Source organism: Trichechus manatus, unplaced genomic scaffold (genome assembly GCF_000243295.1).
Source record: "Trichechus manatus latirostris isolate Lorelei unplaced genomic scaffold, TriManLat1.0 scaffold00080, whole genome shotgun sequence".
Classification (NCBI taxonomy): Eukaryota; Metazoa; Chordata; class Mammalia; order Sirenia; family Trichechidae; genus Trichechus; species Trichechus manatus.
The window spans coordinates 10265595-10284497 of NW_004444016.1; the positions used below are offsets into that span (position 1 = coordinate 10265595).

Consider the following 18903-nt stretch of genomic DNA (forward strand, 5'->3'; position numbering starts at 1 on the left):
TTGCTCTGGCTGGGGCTTCCAGCGCAGTGTTAAATAGGAGTGGTGATAACCTTCTCATCTTGTTTTGAAGAAATTGTTGGCCTTTTGGTCTCACACAGATGAATTTTTAAAGGAGCGCAGTACTCATGAGTGATATTCTTTATTTTGTGAGCCAATCTGTTATTTAGCTAAAAGGTGATTTCAGAGGCTAGTTTTGGTTCATGGTTTAAAGAGTACTCAGGGTAATAGTTTTGGGGAGTCCTTGCATTTCAACCATTCCAGTAAGTCTGGATTTTTTAAGAATTTGAGTTCTGTCCCACATTTTTCTCCCATTCTATCAGGATCCATCTATTGTGGCCTTAATCAGAATGGTTGGTAGTGGTAGCTGGGCACTGTATAATTCTTCTGGTCTCAGTAGATGAGGCCATGGTTTGTGTAGACTGTTAATCCTGTAGACTAGTTTTTTCTTTGAGTGTTTGGTTTCCTTTTTTTCTCTTTTGCTCCGGACAGGTAGAAACCAATAGTTATGTTTAGGCATCTACCTTAGTTGAGTCAGGGAAAGGCTTGTGGTGATAAGGAGGGGAGGAGGCTTTGAGGTTACTGTAACCTCTCTGTCCTCTAGCTCTCCAAGGTGGAACTTGTGGAAGGGAGAGAGAAGGCTGGGTACTATCTTCCTCCCAGGAGCACTGCCAGGAAAATCAGAACTTAGGGAAGGACGGGAAGACCGTATATCCCAGGTCACACCTGCTGTCTCAGCATGAGTGTTCATAGTGGCCCCTTTAACTCTCAGGACTGCCCCAGGTTGGATATGGTCACTTTATGGATGGATCACATCAGGTTTCTTTGAGACCTTTGTCAGTAGGAATATACATCAGCTTCCAGTGGTGTGGGTTTTTTTTTTTCTAGTGAGGCTATCTCCTTCTCCACCCAAATCAGCAAGAAATAAAGAATGGTTCTGTAAATGATTGTTCATGCCCCACCCTTATTAACTTCAAAAAGCTACAGATCTAAAGAGCAGAGGGCACTTTAGATCACCGTTGGGGAGAGTGAGATGTGATGTAATTGGTATCTCTGTGGCTGCTTGCTGCACCAGATTAAAAAAGCCAGACTTCAAGGCTAAAATCAAATGTGTAATCAGGAAGAATGTAAAGCCTCAATGTCACCTGACCAAATAGGCAAATGGTGAATCCAGAGTGGGTGCCCACGTGTGTCCATATGTCTTCACTGCCCCTCGGTCTAGTGCCTGTTGGCCTAGCGTTTTCAATTCATGACTGATATGGTTTTGTTTCCATCCCAGCAGGGGATGAAAGGGATTCAGAGTGTGCTTGACTGCTCCTAGTATACACAGCTAGGAAGTGGCAGAAGCAAGATTCCAGCTCAGGGCTTTATATCATTGTTACCGTGGGGAGGGATAAGTGGTGAATGTTTTCAACTAGGTGAGAATGGTAGGAAGGGGTAATTGATATTAGGAAATGTTCATCCAGGGTGAACCTTTTTAAGCCTATCTGTGTGGGTTAAGTCATTTCCCTAGAATGTTGGCCAAGCCTCAGGAACATAGCACGTGGGGATGTTATTCATGCTCAATAAATGTCAAACAGCATCCACAGACTTGTGAGTTTGTAAATCAAAAGAAGCTGCTATTATTAGGGCTTCTTGCAAGCCCAGAACTGCCAGCATTTTTTTTTTTTTTGAACAGTTCTAACAAAATAGCATATTACTATCAAGTATGATCTAAATATATGGATGAGAAAAATACGGTGATTTTTATTTATTTTAATTAGTGCAATTGGAGTGACTATGGCAATGATTAAAAATTATTTTGCGGTGATAATGAGTTGTGGTAGAAGGTAGAAATGGGAAGTGAAAGATTTCCCAAACCCCAAATTTTCCTGTTTATGTTAAAGTTCCACAGGTTTGAGATGTTCCTGAGAGCATATTACAGTAATCACCCTGTTTTTCCACAGTTGTGACCTCCAAGTCAAGACTTAACTTTTTAATTAGTGATCTGGTGAACTCAGATGCTTTAATTAATATTGCTGTGCAGGTGGATTAAAAAAAGAAATCAGCCTTCAAGAAATGTTACTGATATCACAAGTTTGTACTGGGGTTAATTGATCAGACCAGCATGGTTTTGTCTTTCTCCTGAGCAGATCTGTGGGTGAGAGAGGTGGGAGGGTGAGGAGAAGAAGGGAGAGAAGGAGAGAGAGAAAGTAAGTAGATACGTTGGAAATTAACTCTATCTATTTGCCATCATGAATACTTTGACCATGGTGATTAGTCATCCATCCAGGCTACACCATCCACCCCTCCCTTGTTTGTATCCTTTTCCTGATAACCAATTCCACCTACATGCCTGCTGTCAAATCTCCATAGCTACATCAAAATATGTAGGAGAGGTCTGTTTTCTCAGACAGGCAAATGTGACCTCGTAGATATGCTTCTTTCATGATTGACTTTTAAGCAAAATGCTCTGAATGCAAATTACAATAGCACCTACCTTGTTGGGGTATTTATGAGGTTTAAAGATGATTATCCATATAATATTCCTATCACAGTGCCTGGCACACACACAGACTTGACCTGTTAGCTTCTGTCTCTTTTTTGGTTTCTGTGATTCCCTGCTTTGCTATCCCCACCCTATTGAAAAAGCTCTCGGGAGGGTCCCACTGATCACGCAGAAGCTAGATCGAAATGCTCTATCCTCAGCCATTCAATATTTCTGTACCGTGTGCTGGTACTGAATACTTAGTCCATGCTGGAAACATTTATCTCCTGCCTTTCATAGCACTGCTTTATCCTCATTCTCCTCTGACCTCTCTGACCATTCCTTGTTTCCTTTCCTTTGTTCTTTGGCCTTTCTTTGCTTGTTGTTCAAAGGAGATAGTCTCTGAATTACTGTGCTCAGCTCATTTATTTTTTTCTTAGTTATCCTATTTACTTCCAAGGATGGTATTCAGATCTATACCTGTGGCCTGACTTCTCTCCTGGGGTTCCATGCATTCATTTCCAACTGCCTGCCTAGCACGTCTACCTGGCTGTCTCCTGACAGCTCCCATTTAACATGTCTTAAATACAAACCACTCTCCCCTTCCTTCTGCAAAGCACATCCTAGGTTATAGGTTGAATTCTGTGCCCCAGAAAATATGTTCAAGTCCTACCCCTGGTACCTGTGACCTTGTTTGGAAATCGGGTCTTTGAAGATGTTATCAGTTACCATGAGGTCATAACCTAAGTAGGGTCAGTCCTACTCCCATCTGAGTGGTGTCCTTGTAAAAGAGGAGAAGAGACAGAGAAACACAGGAAAGACTGCCATATGAAGACGCATCTACACACCAAAGAGTACCTGGGGCTACCAGAAGCTGAGAGAGACAAGAAAGGATCTTCCTCTAGGACCTTTAGAGAGAACATGGCCCTGCCAACACCCCACATTCAGTCTACTGGCCTCCAGGTCTGTGAGACAATAAATTCTTGTTCTCAGACAAACCACTCAGTTTGTAGTACTTTGTTGTGGCAGCCCTAAGAAACTAATACATCCTTTTTCTCACATCCCTGGGTCTTTCAATGGTGCAACCATTCTCTTCCCACTTCCTCCCTTTGTCTTAAAGTTACCTTTGCTGCTTCTTTCCTCTCTGTGACTCTCGTTATTCAGTTGGTAATGATTTCCTGTGAATCCGACCCTAATAATGCTCCTTGCATCGGCTCATTCCTCATTCTTCCTAGTACTAGCGCTGTAGCTGTTCCTACTACCAGCACCCACATAGCCATTTGACTGACTTTTCTCATGGCTTCTCCTAGTAGTTCTCACCTCCTGTGTTTCTCTGTATGGGTCCAGACTTACTGTTCCCAATTAATCCTCCTAAAGCACAGATTTGGATGTAATACGTCCATGCTCCCTGTTAAATTATGAAGAGACATACTAACTTACCTGTCCTTTGGTGTACCTCATCAGTTGACATAAGGGATGAAATTTTTCAGGCCATTGTTGTTTTTTTTTTTTTATACAAATATTTATTTATTTCTGATATTAGATATATAAATGACAGCCAAAGTTATTTTTCTTCCCTACTATGGACAGTCATCTTTGGATCTTTAACCATAGTATTCAATGATAAAATGATAGCATTTTTGGACCTAAAGGTTGACGTAATTAACATTGGTTGACCTAGAGTACCTGCTGTAACAAATAAAACCCCAAATCTCTGACATAACACAATAGCTGTTTATCTTATTCACATAAAGTTCAAAATGGGTGTTCCTTATATGCTTGAAGCTCTCTTCCAAGCTGTAAATAAAAAATCCTTGGCCTTTCCAACTTGATGTTCCATTGTCTTCTATACATTTTCATGGTTATCATACTAAAACCAAAAATCTGATTCCACCTCATAGTGGCCCCATAGGACAGAGTCAGGCCATTGTTTTGATGGTTACAGATAATAGTCTATTTTTGGTGTCACCTCAGTGGTCCATGGGTGAGGTAAAATGTCAGTTTTCATTTAATAACAAGTGCTTATTTTTGGTCTTTTGTGTGCTGGGCATGGGGCATGTAGGGAAACACGGCCCCTGCTGCCATGCAGTTTAGGTTCAGTCCTCTTGTCCTTAGCATGATAGCCAATAGGTTTCAGGCAGATGTTTTGAGCACCCATTAAGACCAAGACACTGTGTTCCTCATTGAGTTTACGAAGATAATTAAGAGCTCAGAACCTATTGAGAAAGAAAGAAAAATAGATCATTGTGATTCCTAGGAGTTGAGTCTGGTAAGATATTCAAGATATGTTTATTACTAAAGTGATGATTCCAGGAAAGGGATGTAAGTAATTGATAAGGTGATAAAAGGGTAGTAAAAGAAAAATAGATTATAATGTTAATTATATATACATGTGTATGTAACTAACATTAAAACATAATATAAATATGTTGATTATATAAAATATATAATTATATAAAATATTTTATATAAATATATAATTAATATATAAAACTATAAATATAAAAATATATAATTAACATTAACAAAACTGGAAAATGTGAACTGGAGATATATAGACAGATATATCTGTTTTCCCAGTTTTTTACTTCATTTTTTTCCCTTTCTGATTATAAAAGTAAAAAGTGAAAGATACTTGCACCTTGTGGAAAAATTGAAAAGCACAGACAATTGTAAAGAAGTAGGAAGACAGACACTCATAATCCCACCACAAAGGGAGAACCTTTATTTCCTTTTTAAAAAAATATTTCTTTTTCTTTTTTTGGGGGGGGGAGGTTGCTGTTTTAATGTCGATGGACATTTTTGTACGTAAATGTTTGTCTCCATTTGAAATCATTTCCTTCGAACAGACTCCTTGAAGAGCAATTACTTAATCAAAGGGTACGAACATTTTTCAGGGCTTTGGGAGGATTCTACTAATCACAGACATTTATTGAGCCCCTGTTACTCTTTGTGAACAACTGACTGTGCTCAGCTTTGGCATTGGGGGAGGAGGAGAACAAAGCAGAATGAGATGTGGTTGCTGCCCTTATGGAATGTAATCTACCAAGGGAGGCATCCCTGTGAGCATGGAACTGAAGACGTTTCACTTTGTATATAATTTTGCACCTAAGAAGCACAATTATACTCTGACACTCATGGTGTCACCATGAGTCGGAATCGACTCGATGGCAACTGGTTTTGTTTTGTTTTCTGAAATGACACAAGAATTTCAGGCCAGCATCTAAAAATATCTCTTGACTGAGACATTAGAAAGTTTTCTGGGATTTTGGAGGCCGTCTCTAGATTTATAAATAGGACACTTAAGATTTTGGTAAGGAACAAACATGCATATTTAACAAGTGATGTTCGGTTTTTAAAGTAGATTTGTATGTGTTATATGTGTATATTTATCTGAGGAAATTTTCATCAATGGACAGAAGATTGAGCATGATCGTTTATTTCCTTTAGCCACACATCCCCTTTTCTCAATGATAACATTGCCAAGAGAGGCTTATTTTAAACTTTAAAAAATGTATAGCGAGTGAATTACATTGCTCACAAGTGTACAGCTTGATAAATTACCACCAAGTGGACACCAAGTGAACACACCCAGGTCAGAAAATAAAAATAAATTAAAAAATAAAAATAAAAATTATTAGTATCCCATAGAGCTCCCTTCCCATCTCTACCCCATCTCTCCTAAACTATTCCTGAGTTCCAGCAGTCTAGATTTTGGCCTATTGTTGAGTGTAAGAAAAGCTTTTAATTGTTTTGGAAATTCATTTTTTAAAATGAAATAAACCCCAGCTGATGGCTCAGTGGTTAAAGCCATCAACTGCTAACCGAAAGGTAGGTGGTTCGAAACCACCAGAGGCTCCACGGGAGAAAGATGTGACAGTCTGCTTCTGGAGAGGTTTACAGCCTTGGAAACCCTGGGGGGTTGCTATGAGTCGGAATGGACTCTGTGGGCAGTGGGTTTGATATTTTTGTTTTAATTTACTCGTATCATTTATCTATTGCTCCATAAGAAATTACCACAAACCTTCCAGACTTAAAGTGACAACAGTTTTTTATTTCTTGGGATTCAGTGCGTTGGCTAGGCGGTTCTGTTAGCCTCTGCTGGGCTCATTCACACAGCTGTATCCTGGGCTGGGCTCCACTGAGGCAGCAGGGCCCCTCCCCATGTGGGCTTTCATCCTGGGCTTCTCTTCGATACGGCAGTCTCAGGGCAGTGGTCCAAAAGGGCAAAGGTGGAAGTCTGAAGTCCTCTCGAGGTCTAGGCTCTGGAATTTTCACAGTGTCACTTCTGGCACATTCTGTTAGCCAGAGCAAGTCACCAGGCCAACCCAGATTTAAGGGAGTGGAGAAATAGACGCCATCTCTGGATGGAGGAACAGCAAAGTCACATTGCAAAAGAGTGTGCATACCGGGATAGGAGGCGTTCATGACCATTGAAAAGAGTGCTAGTACTACTATATGTATGACCGAGATTATTGTTGATATAGTACTTTATTAGTGGAACTGAGGCCCTGTTCTGGCTGGGCTAATTTGAACACTGTCAGTTGACAGAGCAAAGGTAGCCTGAGGTGGGTGGGGGATGTATTTTGCCTTCATATGCTATAAGGTAAGAGGATTGAATCAGAGAGAAGTGCTTGTAGGGATTTTTTTTTTTTTTTTACCAAGTTTGAACTTCACCAAATCATTTTGTCTTCCTTGATATTTCTTTCATTGTTTGAAATGGCTTCTGCTTGTCTCATGAAGTGATATAAAGTTAATATTTTACCAAAATCAAAACATTTCTGGAGTTGAAGTGAATGTTATTCAAACATGTTGTACCTTGAGTCATTGGAGGTAGGATTTATGGTGCAGGAACCCTTCTCTCGTCTTCTGGCCATAGACTCCCAGTGTAAGAGAGTATTCAGGGGCCCTCATTTATTTAACTGTGGGTCCTGATATTTCTATCAAAGTGACATATAGGTAATATCAAGGCTGTTTCATGTAAGAAGGCTTTTACTCATCAAAAGTACCCCATTGATATATTTCAGCAAGGGTGATTACGTTTCAAATTTTCATTGAATTATCTTTTACCCAGGCATCATTTTAGAACTGAGTGAGGAGGTGCTTTGTATTTGATTTGGTGATTTGGTAATGATAATAGCAAGGGATGGGCCATCTTTATTGAGCATTTTCTGTGTTCAGAGAGGGCGTTGAGCTTAGTGTTGTAAAACACATTGTCTTTGGGACACTTTGAGATAACTTATGGTTAACACATGGTTCAATAATTGTTGGTCAACACTATGAGGTAGGTAATAATACCTTTCATTTAATTGAGCATTTATTGTGATCTAAGTTGTGTATCTGTATTAACTCATATAATCCTCACAAAACCCTGTAAGATTGGTTCTGTTATTATGCTTTGCTACTAACGGAAAGATTGGTGGTTCGAATCCACCCAGAGGTACCTCGGAAGAAGGCCCTGGTGATCTACTTCCAAAAGGTCATAGCCATTGAAAACCCTATGTAGCACAGTTCTACTCTGAAATACATGGGATTAACATGAATCAGAATCTACTCGATGGCATCTGATTGGTTTTGTTGTTGTTATTATGCCCATTTTACAGATCAGGAAATCCAGGCACAGAGAGTTGAAATAATTCACGAAGCTAGTAAAATGGTGGAGTCAAGATTTAAACCCAGGCTGTCTCAGTCAGAAGCCCGGACCTCTTCTCAGTACCCTTCCTTTCTTCTCTTAGGAATGGAATCCTCGGAGTACGTTGACACGATGTCTGGATTGTTAGAGAGCAAAGGCAGGATTTCTGACCCTATTCTATAGACCAGTTGTCCTTGATTGTTTGTTTCATTCCAGCCGCCTGGCCTCCAAGGCACCCCAGATCGTGGCGAAGTCACAGGGCCTCTGAACTAGCTATGCCAAGTCACTGCTTCATTTAGTTAATGATCTCTCTGGGGTTTTGGCTTCTCACTTCGTCTATGGTTCATTCTTCCCCTCTGAAGGGAGGAACTGGCTTCCTTAAGGGCTGATGGCTTTTTTCCTCTGTGATGAACCAGTCACATAAATCATTTACAATTTACCCTGTAAAGAAAATTTCCTTTCTTCCAATTTTTGAATTCAATTCAATTAAAAAAAAAAAGAAAAGTTGCCATTGAGTCGATTCCGACTCATGGCGACCCCATGTGTTACAGAGTAGGGATTTTCTCTGCTATAATCTTTATAGAGGCAGATCACCTGGCCTTTCTTCTGTGGTGCCAATGGGTGGGTTGGAGCTGCCAACCTTTAGGTTAGTAAATGGACACAAACATTTGTGCCACCCAGAGACCTTGTAATCTATAAGGCAGGAGCTAAATGCTCTCTTACCTGGGGTAAGTTCATTAGACCACCTTTTCTCTTTTCTCTGTTTTGGGCTTCAAATGATACTGAGTCTCACGTGTACCCTATCTGAAGTAATCTCCATGGTTTTCCTTAGCATCTGTGGGTATTTTGACACATCTAGAAGGCCTTTGGTTTCACAGGAGAAGTTGTCTCTGGTTCACTTAGGATAGTGAAGATTGGAATAGAATTGCAGGGATGGCCCAGTCGTCAGTCTCCCCACAGAATAGTTTGACACTGTACAAATATAAAGAAGATTTTCTGGCTCATTTTTTGCTTACCTCCTTTCCCAAAGTAGAGAAACTTTGGGTCAGATACCATGTTAGGCATATTATGTACATTATTTCATTTATTCTTTAAAACAGTTCTGTGAGGTTAGTATTATTGTCTCCAATTTACAGATTCATAGACTGAAGGAGGAGCCCTGGTGGCGGAGTGGTTAAGAGCTGCGGCTGCTAATCAAAAGGTCTGCAGTTCAAATCCACCAGCTGCTCCCTGGAAACCCTAGGAAACAATTCTATTCTATTCTGACCTATAGGATCACTATGAGTTGGAATCGACTCGACAGCAAAGGGTTTGTTTTTGGTTTTTAAACTGAAGGAAGATCATGTAATTTGCCCAAGATTACAGAGTTGGGAAGTATCTCAGATGGTGGTGGAATCAGAACTCAGGTTTTTCTGATTTTTAGTTCTGTGCTTTTTCCTTTGATTTACCCCATACTACGTGTTTTTCAAACACTCTTTAAATATCTCACAGAAAAAAAATTGGAAACCCAAACAGTTTATTGAATAAAATTCATTATCTGGAATTTGCTGTAGTTAATGCTCTTTCTCCTCCTATTCCTCTCTTCATCCTCTTTCCATTTTTCTCTGAGTCCCTGAGATGAAGTAATGAAGTTTGGAGGCGAAAGGGCCCTGGATTAGGTTGCTTTTAAGTTGCTTGGCAAGAAATGACAAAAGGGTAGATGTCATGAGAAACTTTCCCATTGTATCTCTGAACTCAGAGGAGGATACTCTGTCGGAAAGTTCTGTTCTTCCCATGAGAGGAATTAAGGAAGGGAGGAGAGATCTTGGCAAAATTCGGGTTTTTTTTTCACTCTCTCGCACTGACCAACCTCAGTGCTTTGTGTTCACTTCTCTGGCTTCCTCTTCTACCTCCTACCTTGTAGTTCCTTATGCTTAATATATGAATCTGACATGGTGTCTTATTCCTCTTAGTTGAGCTTAATTTTAGAGATGATGAAGAGGCCAGCTTTTTAGATTTGTGGTACCTGTCTCCCTTTTTGCCCTGTGCCTGCCCTTTGGTCCTTTGCTGAACTGAAGAGCTTAAGAGTGAGCTAGTTTTGTCTTTTCTCTGCAGTAGAGGGTGATTTGGAATGTGAAATCAGTATTGAGGATTTGTCAGGTCCCTGGTTTCTCCTATTTCTTTTTGAGAACCATAGTATATGAGAAGCTATGGATTGGAGGCCTTGGTAAAATCTTTGGATAGTTAAATCTCAACTCATTCTCTTTTCTAAGGATTAACTGAAGCAATACAAAGTAGTTTTGTGCCTCAAATTGTTTCAGATGGAATCAGAATTAAAGAATAATTGTTTCCGTACTTAATTTCACAGTAATACCTAGAGCTTTCATTTTTCCTGAAAGAGATATTTGCAGACACCAGTTTGAGGGTTTGTAGGTATGTATGTATCATGTGCTACCTAGGAAATAGGTTTTATGTTTTCTGCCTCCTTTGCTTCCCATTAAGAGCCCTGGTGGCACAGTGGTTAAAGTGCTCAGCTGCTAACCAAATAGGTCAGCATTTTGCACCCATGAGCTGCTTCACGCGAGAAAGATGTGGCTGTCTGATTTTGTAAGGATTACAGCTTTTTGGAAACTCTATGGGGCAGTTCTGCTCTGTCCTATAGGGTTGCTATGAGTTGGAATTGACTCGATGGCAGTGGGATTGGTTTTTTTTTTGGTTTTTGTCTCCCATTAAATGGAAATTGCGTATAGCCAAGCTTTTATTATCCTTAACTCTCAATTGAACAAAAACAAAGAAATGCAAAGAAAATGATTTTTATGGTTAAATGGCCCAGGGCATAATGGTATAAGAACACGGGTGTTGGTCCAGGTGAACCTGGGATAGAATCAAGGCTCTATCACTTTCTGGCTGTGTCACTGTGGGCAGATTATTGAACCTCTCTGAGTTGATTTTCTTATGTTATAATGCCTACACTTTAAGTTTATTATGAACATTAGAAAAAATTCAGTGAACTAAACATCAAGGGCAATGTCTTGCACGTAATGGGAAGCTTTATAGATGAGAGCTCTTTGATTGTTATTAACTCACAAAACAAGCAGGTCTGAGGGACGTGTGTCCAGTTGACACATTATAGGGTTAATTTTGGTAAAGAAGACATCTATGGGATTATCTAATCTGAACGCTTCATTTTACAAATGAGGAAACTGAGACCCGGAGAAGTTAAGTGACTGAGTCAAAGTTGTGGAACTAGTTAGGGGCAAAGCTGAGACTAGCACCCAGAAGGTCTGTCTAATCGCTCCTGCTCTTTCTGTGGCATTGTGACTAACTTGATCCAGATATGTACACCAGCATCTTTAGGGCGCAGTGTCCTGAAATCTTTGGGTGGGAGTGCAGGAAGGAGATGGTTAAAAGAGAAGGTTCCTAGACTGCCTCCCCGACTATTGAATCGGAGTTTTTGGCCATGGAGCTATAGTTAAACAGACTCCGCAGTGATTCTTATTTATCTTATGAGTTTATATGAGTTTGAGATGGGGTTTTGAGTAGACTATGAGTTGGAGCCTCATTGAACTTATGTTATAAAGAAGAGTTGATATTCAGAGTTATCTCAAAGCTATCATGCCAATCATGTTAATAATGGCGATGCTAATGGAGTGTCCACTGTTTGCCAGTTACGGTCTGAACACCTTCAGGCATTTAGAACAGTGCCTGGCACATGGTAAACACTTTATATGTGTTAGCTATAATCACCTCCTTTAATTCTCACAACAACCCTTTAAGGGTTATTATTGTCTCTTTTACAGACACAGTACAGATTTACAGAGAAGTTAAATAACTTGCCCAAGGTCACACAGCTCGCAGGTAGCAGAGCTGGCATTTAAATTCATGTGTATCTGATGCTGAAACCCATGTGGGATACTACACATATACATGTGAATTTTTTTTTTTCAATAAATATTGAAACTTAAAGGGCTTTTCTCATTAAAAGAATACCCCTTCAGGTATGGTTGATATATTCCCCCAAGATAGACCTGTTCTAGCTTATTCACAACAAAAAAATTCTGGAGTGAGGCTTTCCTGGGAGTGAACAAGCTGGTAGAAAAATCTTGTTCAAAAGGGAAATGTTCTCACTTTTCAGTGTCTGTCTGTAAAAATGAAATGGACAGTGAAAGTAGAAAGTAGCAGCTGGGTGGAGAAGGCAGACTCAGCTTCTTAAAGTCCTAGGAACTCAAAGACTAGAGAACGTGGAAAAGCTTTGTGTGCTATGCAGTTTTGTATTTTTTCTGCTTCTTGTTTTATGACGTTCCTTGACCCTGAAAGTTCTGGGGTTTTAATACATTGAGCCTACCAGCTGCAAGTGGGATTACATAGGACTACAGGTGAGAGACTGTTGTTACTGATAGTATATGTTGTTTCAGCTACTGTGGCTGAATAACAAAGCATCCCAAAACTTGATGGTTTAAAAACAACAATGGCATTTATTTTGCTCACTAGTCTGCAGTCTGGGCTGGGCTTAGCAGGGACAGCTAGTTTCTGCTCCACTTCAGCATCAGGTGGGGTGACTGGAGGGCTGAGGCCTAAAATCATCTGAAGCCTTGCTCACTCATATATCTGGCAGCTGGGCAGGGAAGATTAGAACAGCTGGGAACAACTGGGCCTCTCTTTATCTCTATGCAGTCTCTCCATACAATCTCTCCAGTATGGTGGCTTAAGGGTAGCTAGATTTCTTACAAGGTGGTTCAGGTCTCCAAAGGCATGTACCTAGAGGAAGTGGGTAAGGGAGAGAACGAGCAGATGCTCTATTGCTTCTTCAGACCTAGCCTCTGCAGTCACACAGTATCATTTCTTCCATGTTTTTTGGTTGAGGCAGTTGCAGTGGTCCACCAAGGTTCAAGAGAAGGGAACACAGACCCCACTGCTCAGTGGAGGAGTATCAGCATTTCCTTCTTAGAAGAGCAGGTCAGATAGGATATATTGGTGTGGCCATCTTTGGAAAATAAAATCTGCTATTAACATGTTGAATCTACTCCTGATAAATAGGCTCATTCAGCGCTGAGGTGGTTTATTGCGTCCCTTTATCCTCATTGTGGTTTATGAATTTGCAGATGTGAAAATGGCTAAATTTAAACAGCTTTTGGGTGGAACCTTAACTGAGCTTCCTCAGAGCCATGTGAATATATGATGGCCAGTGGCTGGCAAAGCCTTACCTCATCATGGAGGAATAATCCATAGATTATTTTTTTTTTCCTGAGGAGAGAACAAACTCTTAGTCTCTGCCCAGAAACCTAGACAACCTTGCAAAGCACATAGTCAACATAAGCTCTTTTGAAAATTGTTTAATGGAGCTTAAAAAGTTCTAGGGGCTTGTGAACAAGACAGATAAAGCCCTGCTCTCATGAAAATTAGATTCACATGGAAAAGACAAAAACAAGTAAATGGATAAGAATTTCAGATAGTTATAGGATAACTAGATAAATGCATGGAGGCAGTGGTGGTAGAATTGTCACCTTCCATGCTGGAGACCCAGGTTTGATTCCCTGCCAATGCACCTTATGTACAGCTACCATCTGTCTGTCCATGGAGGTTTGCATGTTGCTATGATGCTGAACAGGGTTCAGTGGAGATTCTAGAGTAAGATGGACTAGGAGGAAAGGCCTGGCAATCTACTTCCAAAAATCAGCCAGCGAAAACCCTGTAGATTATAATGGTCTGATCTGCAGCTGATCATGGGGGTGGTGCAGGACCAGGCAGCATTTCATTCCATTGTGCGTGGGGTCGCCACGAGTCGGGGGCTGATTTAGTGGCAGCTAACATCATCACCACCAGATAAACACATGGGGAGATCCCATGGTAAGTGGTAGTTGATGTTAGTTGAACCTAGCTGGACAACACAGAGTCAGCAGAGAAGACATCTGAGGAGTTTCACTTAACCCTCTTCTCCAGGGTCCCCTTGGATTTGTAAGCTGAGAGGAAGTTGTCAGGGAACAGTAGGATAAGCACAGCCTTGTTCACAAAATCCTAGAATAATAGTTGGATTAGCCATCCCTTCAATATCTACTCTACCAGTTCTTTTTCTCCCTTCTCCTTTCCAAAAAACAGTTCAATAGAGGTAATTTAGGAATGTAAAAAGAAGTATTATTTTCACACAGTAGATAGTAAACACATGGAAGTCATTTATGTTCCCTGGGACTGAAAGTGTGAAAAGATATAAGAAGGGATTTTATAAATTCATGAAAACTGCGTCTGTAACAAGTTATTTAGGGAAGTTAGCAATATTAGGGTGTCTCTCACCATTTAAGGATCTACATGGCCTTTATGTGATATTTTTTCCATCATCTGTCCCATCCATACAATACATATTTAGTGTGTCCCTATTTTGTATCAGCCTCTGGGGGCTGAGGATAAAACAGTAAACAGGGTCCCCACCTTCACGGAAACAGACCCCCCCCCCCAAAAAAAAAAAGCCAGATAAAGTAACTATAAATTATAAAAAAGTCCAGGAAAGAAACAAATCATGGGCAATAGGGAGGCTCTGACTTTAGAAGTCAAGGAAGGTCTCTGAGGAGGTGATCACAGGTGTTAATCACCATGGTGTTAAACCAGACTCCTAGTGTAGAAGATGAATTTGACCAAATCATTGGATGACCCAAAGGCATCATTGCTGCCATGCTTACACAGTAATTGAGGAAAGACTGGATAGGAGCTGGAAGATGTAGTGGTTTCTACAGTACATTGAGTCCTCCTTGTAGCGTTAAAGTTTAATAAGAACCCATTGCTCTGGCTGATGTCACCTAGGGTGCCGTTCAGTGACACTGAGTGAGGGCTCCTCTGCAGCAGTCCTCAGCCTCCAAGCCCCAGGTCTCATTGAAACTGTAGATTTCTTGGCTGTGCTTAAGGCTTGCCACTTTAGTACTAGGGAGCAAGAAATGTCAAAAGCCTGACTTCATCTTGGCCCCTTTTTTGTTGGAGGGTAGTTGCTAAGAGACAGATCCCCCTCGCTGGAGAAAAGGAGATGGCCCGTTGAAGAGGGTGGAGGCAAGTAAAGTAGAGTAATGCTGAGTTGTATTGAAGGATGACATGTAGGAACAAAAATCTGTAGAGAGAAAATGTCATTTCCAGAGGGAGGGCCTGTTGTAAAATTTCCCATGTTCGTTGTTTCTACCTCTCCCGACCTCTCTTCATGATCTCTGCTCTTGGTTGTGAGGTCCATAGACTTTTGCTGGTCTGGTCAGAGCCATACAAAGCTTGAGGTCTGGTGGTAATTACTGGAGTGAGGTGGCCTGGTGTATGAGTGCATTTTCCCTTGCAGAACATTGTATAACTCTTCCAGGGGGAAAGAGTTTTAACTGGGAACATTTGGTTCAGATTATTTTGATTTGTGTTAATGGGTTAGTTCCAAAGTCATGACTTGCTTTGGGGAATCTAATGGAGAACACTTGCAGGGTGTTATGTGTTGGTTTTTTTCAAGTGTTATTTCCTCTGCATTCTTCTGTGGCCACCTTTCCTTATTCTACAGATGCTCTGCTAACATCTCCAGAATTTTATTGTCTTCCAAGATGGCATTTTTTATAGAAATCGTTCTTCTTGAAGAGTGTGGAGTGTTCTGGGTATCTCAGTCTGTGGGGCAGAAGGTTTATGGTCACATCCTCTCTTCCTTTCACCTGTTAATATCCTTACCTTGCATATACTTTGTGTTATTTATGCCCTCTCTCGTGTGCTTGTAAGCATGGCTGACCCTAAGTTTAGTGCAATATCCAGCACAAGATGTCTTTTGAGTTAGGATAGAGTGGAATAACTTAGTCCTAAAGTAGAGGGTCAGCAAAAATGAGAGAAACCCTCAGTGAGGTGGAGTGACCCAATAGCCTCAACAATGGACTCAAACATACCGACGATCGTGATGGTGGCACAGGACTGGGGAACATTTCATTCTGTTATACGTAAGAGTGCCGTGACTTGGAGCCACTCGATGGCAACTAACAACAGCATGTCTCTGGGAAGACTAGGAGAAAAAGATGCCTACAGGCCTCATGGAAACCCTGGTGGCATAGTGGTTAAGAGCTACAGCTGCTAAACAAAAGGTGGCAGTCTGAATCTGCCAGGCGCTCCTTGGAAACCCTATGGGGGAGTTCTACTTTGCCCTATAGGGTTGCTGTGGGTCGGAATCGACTTGACGGCGGTGGGTTTGGTTTGGTTTTTTTAGACACCTCATGGCTGGAGCCTAATATTTGATCTAAAAACCCATACTAGTTAAAAGCATGGGATTTAGAAATCTGTCTTTGTCACCTAGCAGTCCTTTGACCTTGGGCAGACTACTTAATCTTTCTGAGGCCGATTTCTCATCTGTAAAATGGGGACGCCAATTCCCGCAGAATTTCTTTTTGAGTATTAGATGTAAAGGCCTTAGTACTTAGCATAATTGTTTAATAAATAAATGGAAGTTATTATTGTTAATTGTTTTATGTTAAAGACTTCATAGATGGTGCTACAGGTGGTATATTTTGGCTGTGAAGAGTGGGAAGAACTCATGAAAATTATCCTTCTTAAAGAATCACATTGGTTAGATGAATTTCTTACAGAAATGAAAGAACTATGGGCCAAAGATTCTCCAACCTTGGTTCCCCTACCCCTGGTCACCAAAACCCTGGGCTTTTCATCCATTGGCGTATCTGGCTCAGAGGTGGGCCTACCCCATCTTTGGTAACTTCTTATCCTTCCTTTCCTGGTCTATGTCTGTGTCTGGAGAAACTGCCATGAATATTCCCTGCCTCCTGTAATCACCCCTGAGCTTTCCAAGACCTCTCGGCACCTCAGATGATGTCGAATATTTGGCTCTGTGACCTAGGCATGCTCCCAAGTCTTGCTGGCTGCTGCTGCTGCTGGCTTCCCGAGCCCACAGCTGGGGAAGAGTGTGATCACTCAGGGGAGCCAAATTGAGGCCTCTCTTTCACCGGCATGTGAGTGGTGTTCAGGGATGCAGGGAGATGGATTCGTTGAAACCATTAATATGGGGTTTGTCAACTTAAAGATGGTCCTTCTGATCTCTAGGACATGCTATTTCACTGTAATAATCACAATTATGCCTACCATTCGTTTTCTTACCAGACATGCCAGACAAAGCTAAGTGCTTTACACATTTTATCTTATTTAATCTCAGTAATATTCTCATGGGGTAGTACTATCTATAACCTCTGTTTTGCCATTGATGAAATTAAGGCTTACAGTGGTGATGTAACATGTCTAGCTTCGTACACTTCCTTACAACTTTTTTCCTGATGGCTAGAAAATTTCTCAGTATCAGTTGTGTGAAGACATGGGGCAGGATGGGTATAGTTGACAGAGTATTAAACTGTAAGTTAGGTTCTCAACTCTGTCTCTCCCCTCCCTCCCTCCTGTTCAGGCATGGACTGGAGGAGGCATCACCTTTGTGTGGTGGTTAGAAGCATGAGCTTTGACATCAGACATTTTCAGGGTTGAGTCCTGGCTCAACCATTTGCCAGTTATGGGACTTTGGGAAGTAGTATACTCCTTTGAGCCACGGTTTCCTCATCTGGGAATGCTAACTTTTTCCACTATTGTGGAGACTCAGTGAGATAATAATATATGATGAAGCACCTGGCAAGTGTCATTACATGTGAGCTAAAAAATTAGAGATTGTCTTGTATTGTTCTTTTTTCTCAGACATTCTTATTTTCCCTGAATGAGACAGTGGTTTTAATGCCTTTTTTTGAGGTAAGTGTCATAGACTTCATTGAGTATCTGATGAAAGTTATGGCCTCTCTCGCATGAAAATGCACTTTTGCTCAAAATTAATATGCAATTTCAGAGGCCCCAGAACCTTCTAAAGCTCCTTATCTGTAGACTCCAGGATAGGAAACCTTTTAGTCAATTGTAGCTTCCTTTCTGCAGGGACCATTCCTTGTCTTCCTTTGGCTCCATGGAGATCCTCAGCTGAGGCAAGGGCAAGCAGAGGAGCCTTCCACAAGGACTAGATGGACCTTGCTTCCTTTTCTTCCCCTGCTCCATTTGCCAACAAGCAGTCTTCTGATTCCTGGGCCCTGGCACTACTGCCCAGAACAGGCACTAGGAATGTTCTTCAGGAGCTGCAGCTCTCCAGAGAGGCTGCCAGGGGAGCAGGGAAAATTAGTCTTTTTCTTCCTCAGCTGGGTTATTTCTGGGCTGAGAGAGGGATGAGAGGGGAGGGAGCAGCAGAGGCTGGGATTTCAGGAATAACAAAGCTACAGCTCTGTGCCAGGAACTGTCCTAGGTGCTTTGCATTCATTATTTCTAATCTCTACAAGAACCCTAGGAGGTGGGTATTATTATCACCCCCACTTTATAGGTGAGGAAACTGAGGCTCAGAGAGGTTAGTAGAGGAGTAAGTGTTAGAGGTGGGAGTCAGGTCAAGTCTGTCAGACTCAAATTGCTGTGCTGTTCTATACCATGCTGTTTCCCAAGAAGGAGCCTGCCTCTGGAGTGAAGGGTAACTTCATGCCCTTTGCTGTGGCTAAAGGAAATGCTTTTCCTGCTGGTGGCCAGACATCTGCAAATATTGTCTTTGTAACAGGCTGTAGATGGTCTTCTCACTGCTGAGCTGCAGACATGTATTTTTAGAAAAGGAAGAAGCTTCTGTGTGTACTGTTTATTCTGTTATACATAAGACCTGCCCGTTTCTGAATACTGAAACCAGCCAAAGCAACCAAGTGACAGTCCTGGTTGATGTCTGCAGGCTGCCTGCCCCTGGCTGGCCTACACTTGCCATGATGGCTTCAGGGACAGGATATACCCGCAGGTCTCTTTTCATGATAAAGCCATAAGTCCCCACAGGGATCTG

The 18903-nt window shown here is 41.3% G+C and overlaps 1 protein-coding gene across 5 annotated transcripts in view; it reads left to right on the plus strand.

The window, feature by feature from the left end:
* ARHGAP26 (Rho GTPase activating protein 26) overlaps positions 1 to 18903 on the plus strand; it is a 550033-nt gene that overhangs the window by 87670 nt on the left and 443460 nt on the right. The gene's annotated exons all lie outside the window — the stretch shown is intronic.